This window comes from Leiobunum rupestre, chromosome 9 (assembly GCF_980474605.1).
Source record: "Leiobunum rupestre chromosome 9, qqLeiRupe1.1.hap1, whole genome shotgun sequence".
Classification (NCBI taxonomy): domain Eukaryota; kingdom Metazoa; phylum Arthropoda; class Arachnida; order Opiliones; family Sclerosomatidae; genus Leiobunum; species Leiobunum rupestre.
The window spans coordinates 47,662,419-47,672,047 of record NC_143392.1 but is presented as its reverse complement, the minus strand read 5'-3'; positions in this window follow the sequence as shown (position 1 = coordinate 47,672,047).

Sequence of the window (9,629 nt, the reverse complement as noted above, 5' to 3'; positions counted from 1 at the left end):
GAACATATCTAGGAAGTTATTGTCGTACAAGCTTCAATAAAGGTTAATCTAAATAATTTAATATATCTTATTCGACGGTGTTAATTAAGAGCATATCGATATCGTTAATAAGATTATCAAATGTTTCGTTAGAGATGCTCTCTCACATGCATACGAAATGCCATCGGGGATATTATTAAGCTACATTTTGATTTGAAGCAGCGCATCAAGGAGCGTCTAGTTTGGTTTTATTTCTATCAAAGACCATTCCTTAGAATACCAGTAGAAACTCTTCAGAAACGGTTTTGACGCCAAAAATGATTATTACATCTTTATTTAAACATGGGCTTGTAAACGTTTCGAAGATTCCTTCACTTTTTCTATATATCTGCACGAGTTTATCAAGCTTATTCGTTAAACACTAAGTGACTTGATATGCGACGAAATATCTCTTTTTCGTCATATGTTTACGCCAATAATAATAATAAACGAACTATTTTAAGACTTAAATTATACAAATTAAATATATTAAACATGCCTTAGTATCGTCCATTTTAGTGACTGGTCTCTTCGAGCCATCGTGTATTCCGCCTTACTTAAAAAATATCTGCAATCTATAACAGCTGCCACTACACTGTTCAGACATTCGCAGATATAATTTGCAAGATAGGGATTGGTTGAACGATTCCTGTATTTAAATAGCCTTTATGTTTGCACAGAGTCACACTAGCGGTGAACCGCGGGAAGCTAAGAAATTGTGGATTTTCGACGTTTTTCGTCTTTAACACCGGCGTCTGTTTCGTAGACGAAAAATCAGAAGATTATTTGCTTGTCGCTGTAATGTTTGTTATTGGTTAAATTGGCTTTTTAAATTATATTTAGTATAAATGAGAGTCATAAATTATCCTTTTTTTTACAAATTTATTAAGCTCACCCCTTTGACATAGTTCCTTATTAATTTAACGAATAATTCACCTGATATTCTTTGGTTAATTTTATGGTACTGGGAATGTTTACAAGTTTACTAACAGCATTTTAACTCTAAATTACGTGAAACAAGAGGGCGCTTGTGTCGCGTAACATTAAGCGCGCCGTCCGCTAGCTTAGTCTCATATACGCATTTTTACCTAATCAATTAGGAGATTTTATACTAATGGTGGCTTGAAAATTGATACGCGTCTTATTTATCTTCGGGTGGCAAATTAAAGGAATTTGCATTTTCAATTAGCCCATATTATTTTCCCTCACGTATATGAACAGCCATTTGGGGTAATTAATTATTATGCCAGTCGAAAAATTCATGTCGCAATTAGTGAGTGGACGCAGTAGGCTCGCCGATTATAATATCGCGCCCAGTCGCAATGAAACAATACCCTAATTGACTTTTATTTGGCTGTTTGAGCATAACGTACGCCCTTCGTGAGCCCCCCTTTACTTTTATGATGTACTACCCTATTTACGAGCAGAAGAGCCGCAATGGCTATTAAAACAGACGAACCATGTTTAATAATAACTTACTAGCCTAATCAATATTAATAGGACTAATTTCCATATAAAATTCGTAAAAGGGGTCTAGTTTCAGTAACGCCCAATAAACGTCCGAGTTAGACAACGTGCTCGTTCGACTGCGAAATGCCAGCCGCCGGCGTCCCCGCCGCACTTCGGGCTCTGCCCATTTACGCGGGAATATTGGAAACACACGCAAATTTGCTTTGTTTGAGAAATATCCCTTGGATGTTGTACGTGATTGATCTATTGCACGTTATGATGCCCATAAACTGAACAGTATAATCAATTAACGGATAAGAACGGTGTTTGCCGCGGATATAAATTTACACACCAGTGACGTTTCTCTTGAATCTTTGATATTATGGATGTTTGTCGTAAATTATTAATCCGAAGCGCCTTCGATTTTATGAATAATTAATTGCGAATCATTCGAAACGACTGATTTAAACTTTTTATTTTATTTAAAGCTTTTCTCTCTTCATTAAGAGTCTTTATTTCGAATCGCCTCGAAGGCATATTCTGCCGAAGAACCGCGTTACTTCTTATTAAAATTAATCTTCCTTTTACCATTGTTTTACTTTATTCATAATTCAATGACCGTTGCCACGACGAATAAAAACACGTTTACCTACACCGGCCGTGGTAAATTTTAACGGAGTCTTATTGGGCCTGACTCTTATGAAGAAGAATAAATAAAGAGTAATTTATAGACAAATTATCTAGACCTGAGCAAAAGCATGTTTAAATAATTTTAAGTGTACATCCAGAACTGCTGATTTAACTTTATCCAAAGCTGCATTGGGCAAGTTGGCTAGTTTTGTCTGGGTAACCGCAAAAAATGCATTATTCACTTTTCTATTTTGTCAAGAAATTATTTATGTTAACGTGTAGCCTTAATTTTTCAATTCCATTTTTTTAAATATTTAATAACATTTATTTGGCAGGGAAAATGTTATGTTTAAACGTGATTTAAAATCCGAATGAAAAATTTATTACCAAAAGAAATGGTGAATTATTCAGTACTCTTTGCACAAATCAGCGTATTTCAAGGAATACATTGAAAAGCGATATTATTTTCTGTATAATCTTGGTATTCTTTATAAACTCCAATTTTTAACACCGAAGTATAAAAATTAAATTTCAAAATATCGTTTAATTTGGGAATAAACTTATGTTGGTTACTTATGAAATCAACCTTATCGCTCAATAACTAGAAAGCAAAAATGAATGTACAGGTATTATGGCAGGAGGATTCAATTACTACTTCAGTCACCTTCTTATTTCACAAAAGTGAGCAGTTGTAACGATTTGGCGTGAAACAAAAATACTTGGTACGATTTAGACGGTAGGCTCTTGGATGAGGAAATCTGAGGAGCAAAAAAGATAAGAATGATTAAATAGATCAATTTTAGAAGTCAGTGGGTGAAAATAAACTCCCCCTTTTTTGAAAAGATTCTCATAATCCGAGAGTGGGTAAGCAGACACAAGAAAATGTTTACCCACAGACATTTGAAATAGATCTACTTTTATTTTGCTTTAAAATTAAATTTAAAAAATAATTAAAAATACGAATAGGCATAATTGTAGCTACCTCTACTGGGTTAATTATTTCATGAATGTTTAAGAATCTTACCCTTAACAATTTATTAAACGCGTTTTCAAGAAATTAAAATGTTGCTATAATTTCCTTTATTTCGTATGAAAGTCTATTATAATGTTTCAAACATAGAAAATTAAAAAACCAAAGTTTAATTATATTCCTCGCCATAATTAAAATATAAATTTGTAAAAGTGCTAGAAGTATCTATAAAACCTACTATGATTAAATCTTTTATCGGATTTAGATATATATTTATACGTGTCCGCCGAAAAAAAATTATTATTCCACAAAATGTTGTGCTTTTCTACTGCTGTAGAATATGAAGCAGACCGCAGGAAGTAGCACAGAAAGTTGATGAACATTTTGGTTGAGTTTTATTTTGGGGAAATAAAATTGAGTATTTTGACGTGATGAACAAATATATTATTAAAGGGAATATAACCCGCAAAGCAGTCTTTATGGAAGACCCCTTCAATTTTTCAAATTTCCCGTACAGTGGCGCCAAACATTTCTAAAGCCAAAGGCAAGAGCGGCCAGAGCTGCAAACGTTGGTGTTCCACACCAAATACCTGAGGTTATATTCCCTTTAAGAAAGGAAAACAATACGGTATTAGTCGGGCCATAAGGACGGTAAGGCTCTCGGAAATAAATACATGTGTCTTAAAAAAATTCAATTTTCTTTACACCCACTCCGTACCAGTGCTTTACCTTTAGACTAAAGATTAAATTAAAGCAAACAGAAGAAATTAACAAAAAAAACGGAAAAATCTACTCTTAAAGATTACATTTTATCCAACAGATTTTGTTACTTTCATATACCTCCAAATGAAATGGCCTATAAACTGAACAATGGATCGGTAAGTAACAATATAAATGTTTGTTGGCGCAGCTGTTCCGTTGCCTTCTTTCGAAAGGCTCAAACTAAAGTTGGAAAAAAAAAGGCCACAAGCTACTACTATAGTACGCATTTAATTTCGAAGTCTTTGATGTTTTCTGTTTTAAGTCTACTTCGATAACTCTAAGAATGTTTCATTTCTTGTAAAATTGACTTTCTCTGCTACAGGCTAGGAACCGGTTTATCGATTATCATAACAAAAATGTGTTGTCCAACTTGACGGAAACTATATTTAATTATATATACATGTATGTGCGTAACTAGTTCCATATAAGATAAATAAATATGTTTACGAAATGTATGTATGTACATGTATATCCATTTTTGGCATGTAAAATATTTTGAAACCATTTTAGTAGGCGTCTGATTTTCAAATTGAAGAAGCATTGGCAGCTTATGTCCAAAAGGAAAATTTTAATGTATCGCACATAGATTATTATACACCGATAGCGTCATTATCATACACTATTTATAATAAGTTGAAAATCCACGAAAGAACTTAATAAGCTTTTTTTTAAATACAGATATTATACAACAAATAATAACAAAATTTTTATAAGGATAGACATCTTCTGAATTGTTAAAATCTATCTCACTATAATGTGCGTATATTGACCAAAATATTAATGATATGTAATTTGCATTACAATTATACAAATCTCCCATACGTATTGAATCTTTCCCGTACAAAATTTACATATATTAGTAGTGATTTCGCTAATTAAACCGAATTAATCAATGATCTATTTATTCAAATTAAGCAGTTTAAAGGATGCTATATTTACCGGGGATAAATTTTGCATCATTCGTGTGAAATTTAGAGGTTTATTAGACTTCTACACTTGAAATAATTATTGCCAAAGAGCTAAAGGGTCGACACTTACCTTTAATAAATAGCCGTTTTCCCAATGAAAATGTGGCGGACTTTGTAAATTAGCTAGCCACGAAAACTCGTTAAAGAAAGAGGTTTAAAACCGATCTTTAGTCACAGGTTATTTATTATTCTAAAACCGGGTAGATATTCAGAGACCAAAAATTCAGGGGTAACCGTGATTTAAAAAAAAATCGTTATACCCAACGGTCGGATGTTTAAGAAGTGAAATAAGTGAAACCACGAATAAACACATAAAATCCTCCTTACTTATCACCTACTTTATGACTTACCTCGTGTAGAGAACTTCTCATTTCACGTGACTATTTTATAACAAATATAATAATCCGTATTTTTTTTGCGGTTAAGTGACACCCCTATGGAACGAAATAAATGGCTTTTGATTTTATACTTCACTTGTCCGTCAATCAAAACTTTTACTCCTGAAAAGTACTTAAAAACGAAATAGACTTAGTTTGGCCAAAAACGTGGAAGTCTCCATTTAAAAAACACCAAAGGCAACGTTATTTCAAACCTTTGAATTAAATATATTTTTGTTTTACTCACTGAAATGGGTTTTCTAAATCAAGCAATAACAGAATGTTATCCTGCGTTGGGTCCATTAAAACAATCCAGGGACAGTTATGACGAAAATTTAAACCCCTTCCTTCAGTGGTCAATAAGTAGAATTCAAAGTTTGGTCACAATCAGGGTATATTATGTAATTAAAATTATATCCATAGTTATGCCTATTGAGGGGCTTACGGAAGTTATTTTTACGATAATAACTCGTTTAATTAATAATAATCAGTTAGGCTAATACCCGAGGCACCACCCTAGGTCCAAGTCATCTTGTGACTTTTATTGCTTTTAATTCAGGTGGCCGGGTTACAATGCGTAGGAGGGTGGTGGCAAGCCCTTCGTGCCATGTAAGCCAACAGCTCCCTACACTTGTTATTACCGTTAACCTCAAGTTTTTATGAAAATAGGTAATGTTTTTAAAGTTTTAGCACGAATTGATCTATATATATATATATATATAGAAAGAGAGAGATAATGTTTATATTCCGTCGATTTTTCCCTTCGCTCCCGTTGCAGCTCTAGGATAAGAACCTGGCCCCTCCCCTTAAATGTCAATCAATTCCAGGCGGCGCATTTTTGGCTCCCTAAATAATACGTCCTCTTGAAGCGATTGATATTCGCGTGAGTGCCGTGTTAAATAAGAACGTCTACTTTTCCATTTCCTTTCCCTTTTAGTTGACTCCCCTGGTTCATGATGCGTCGCGACTGACGGAATATAAACATTATCTCTATATATAAATATATCAATTCTTGGTTTAAGTTTAAGAAAATAACTTTATGCATTTTAGTCGGCTTTTTTTCTTACGAAAATTATTTGCGAAAATAAGTGAAGTTTGCGAAAGTTTATATTACAAGCGAATAACAGTAGGAATATCAGAAGATGGATTCTTATCTCTTAAACATTATATTTCATATTTCTGTTAAAGCGCTCACAGGCTTTTGAGTTTTGGGGGTCCAAACTCATATGAAATAACCAGGGGGTGCGTAACGATACATTTCACTTAAGTCTCAAGGATGCAAGTCGTATGTAAAACGTACGAAAACAAAATCCACGGTTTAAACTCGACGCAAAGATCGAATCGTGGAAAGGCCCTTGGAATCGTTAATAAATGAAAATTTATTTTAATTAAATAAAATAAAAAATAGCCCAAATTTGTTGTAAACCACTAATCTGGCAACGCTGTTTACGAGCGAGAGTGGGTTTATGGTTTCCATTGCGTCCCGCAAATTTAATCATTATCGAGCTAGTGGAGCAAAACCTATTAATTTTCAGCTAATTACAATTTTGGGAGCGAGTAGCCGCAGGCAACAGCGACCGCAAGAATCAATTATCCCACGTTTAAATTACATCGACACTAATGCAGCCGAAGTAGAGGTGGACGAGATAAAAATTGAAATTAATGTACGTCTGTGCTAAAGTTGCATTTTACTATAAATATTTTTAATTTATCTTATTAGACGAAGCTGATTATAGAATAATCACTTCATTAAACATCCATATATAAGATTGTATCAAACTTTCATTTAAGAACTTAAAGTAAATTAAATTCGAAAAAGTATAATTGAAATATGAAATGAGTGTGCCAAATATTTCCATGCACCAAATATTTCGATTGAATAACAATCATATATTCGATTCGTCGATCAAATAGACTTTGAAAATATTCGGGGTTTTTACTTATTTAATCGAATAATTGTATTGTGGATAGCATTAATTGGTATTTCAAATAAATTGCCAAGCTGGTCAAATAACCAAGTTAGTTTTCTTGGTTTTCCAGGTCACCAAAATAGAACGCAATTGAATTTTTTTAAATGTTTTCTTTTTAAAAAATCTACTTCACTCTAGTGACATGTGGTGTGGCGCTGCAATCGTCATGATTGGAAATGTGTTTTGTATTCCATTTTCTGAGACAATACATTAGAGGCTAACATTTTTAGAGTTTTTAGCTCCCTTATTGGCTAGAATTTTGAGCATAGCCTTTGGAATGTTCAAGAGCATTGAAGAATAACTTAAACTGCCAAGCCAGGACGAAAACCAGACCAAATACATCATATAATTTATTATTCGTAATTGGTATCTTTAGAGTTAATTGGCCGTGATTTTTGTTCCAAACGATGGGTTAGTCACTTAAGTAATCACTAACCAGGTGTACAAATCAAAGATAATCTCGTGAAATCGCTTAGAAATTGTAAGAAATCAATGGAAATCACCGATAAACTGTAATAAATCAATGAAAATCACCAAGAAATGGTTAGATGTCAATGAAAACCACCGATTAATTGTGAGAAATCAATGGAAATCACCGATAAATTGTAAGATATCAATGAAAATCACCAAGAAATTGTAAGAAATCAATGGAAATCCCCATGAAATTGTGAGAAATCAATGCAAATCATGGATAAATTGTGAGAAATCAATGGAAATAACCCAAAAATTATAAGAAACCAATGGAAGTCAATGATAATTTTCGATAAATAAATGAAAATCACTAGGAAGCTAATAAAAATCCTCGAACGTTTTTAGAAAATGAGTAATCAGTGTACAAAGATTTTAAAGGTGACTTCCCCCTCGGGTGAAAAATATTCAGAAAAGCTTAGATAAATGTGGGGGGTGTCTTCGTAAAAGATACATCGGGATACACTCAAAAGCTATTTACTAGAAATTTTTCATTTTTATTGTAACCACATATTTTCCAAATGTTCATTTTATTAGTTTACTTAGCAACATTTTTATAGAGATTTGAAAAAAAAAAACAATTTTTATTATTTTTAATTCAATATAACGTATTGTTGTAATTCATAGGCGTCATTGTCCAAATTGATGGGACACTTTGAAGTTTACAAGTACTCAAGTAGGCGGTTACAGAGGCGTACTGACGGTATATGGCACCCAATTAAAATTTTCCGAAATTGCGCCACCATATACACTAAAACAGAATATTAGCAGCTTTCATATTTGAAAGATAGGAGTGTTTTTGGCGGCCCCTACATGAAAGAAAACATGTCGCCCGGTTCAAAATGTACACCTGAACCCGGGTCGTTACGCCACTGAGGCTGTAGTCTCGTCAAGCTATCGTCTGACGGCTCAACTGAAGAGCTCTAGCCAAAATAAGAACGTAGATATAGAAAGTGTCAATACTTCTATCTAATTACGATTATTAGTACCACCATAGTTACACGAAGATGACGCTGGACTCGTGCATAATATTTTTGTATAGACTAGTTAAATATCTAGATTTTTTAATATTTTTCTTTTGAATTCTTAAGTTTTGGCTGGAAATGTTCTGCTCTAGGCGCAGGGCGACGGGTGGCCCCACTCCTATTAATATATTTCATATATTAATATATTTTACTGTGCTACGTTGCGGATATTTCAATTTATTTTTACGTCTTTCTTTTTATTTCTTAATGTGGTGCTCCTTTCGTAAGAAAGGAATCGAGTCCTAAGGGGGGGTTGAACCCCCTAACCCCCCTCTTATATAAGTCCTTGAGCCAAATAAATATTTGTTGAAATAACCGCACGTTATTTATCGAGCTTTGATTTTCTTCTGTGTTAGTTTCTTCGATATTTATTCTTCATTTTATGTAAAGTCATTTCCGTTTTTAGAAAATATGCTTTTTAACTTTTCCTCGAGGACTATAGTTGTTCTTACCGAAATTTTGGTTTGTATTTTTGTAAATAAATTTCTAGTTAATTCAAGAGCTTAACGTTTGCTGTACATTCGGATCGATAAATGAATTGATCTCAATTAATTAACAAGGGGTAACTTTTTAACAAGATTTTACGATTAAAATTAATTAATTCTTAAATAAATATAATATGATTCCTAATCTCTTGAAAATTGCACCTTGAAGGTAGCTGAAACTGCAGTTGAGTTTTAATACACTTTTTAAACGCTTGTGCACAAGTCTATTTCGTTGTCTTGATTTATCATCAAGTTCTCAAATATAAACCAGTTCGTATCTACGGTATAAAATAACACGCACGTCAAATTTAGATATACACTGCTGGTCATAATAGTGATCGACGTCAAAATATGGATCACGACGATGAACTGAAATTAAAAGTCCACTTATTGTAAATTAAAAGGTTTTATTAAAAACCGGACTCATTGTTTCGCCAAAAGTACGGTAAGTTTTTAATTCAGTTCATCGTTCTTTGATGAACAAGTGCCCGTTTTAATTTAGTTATG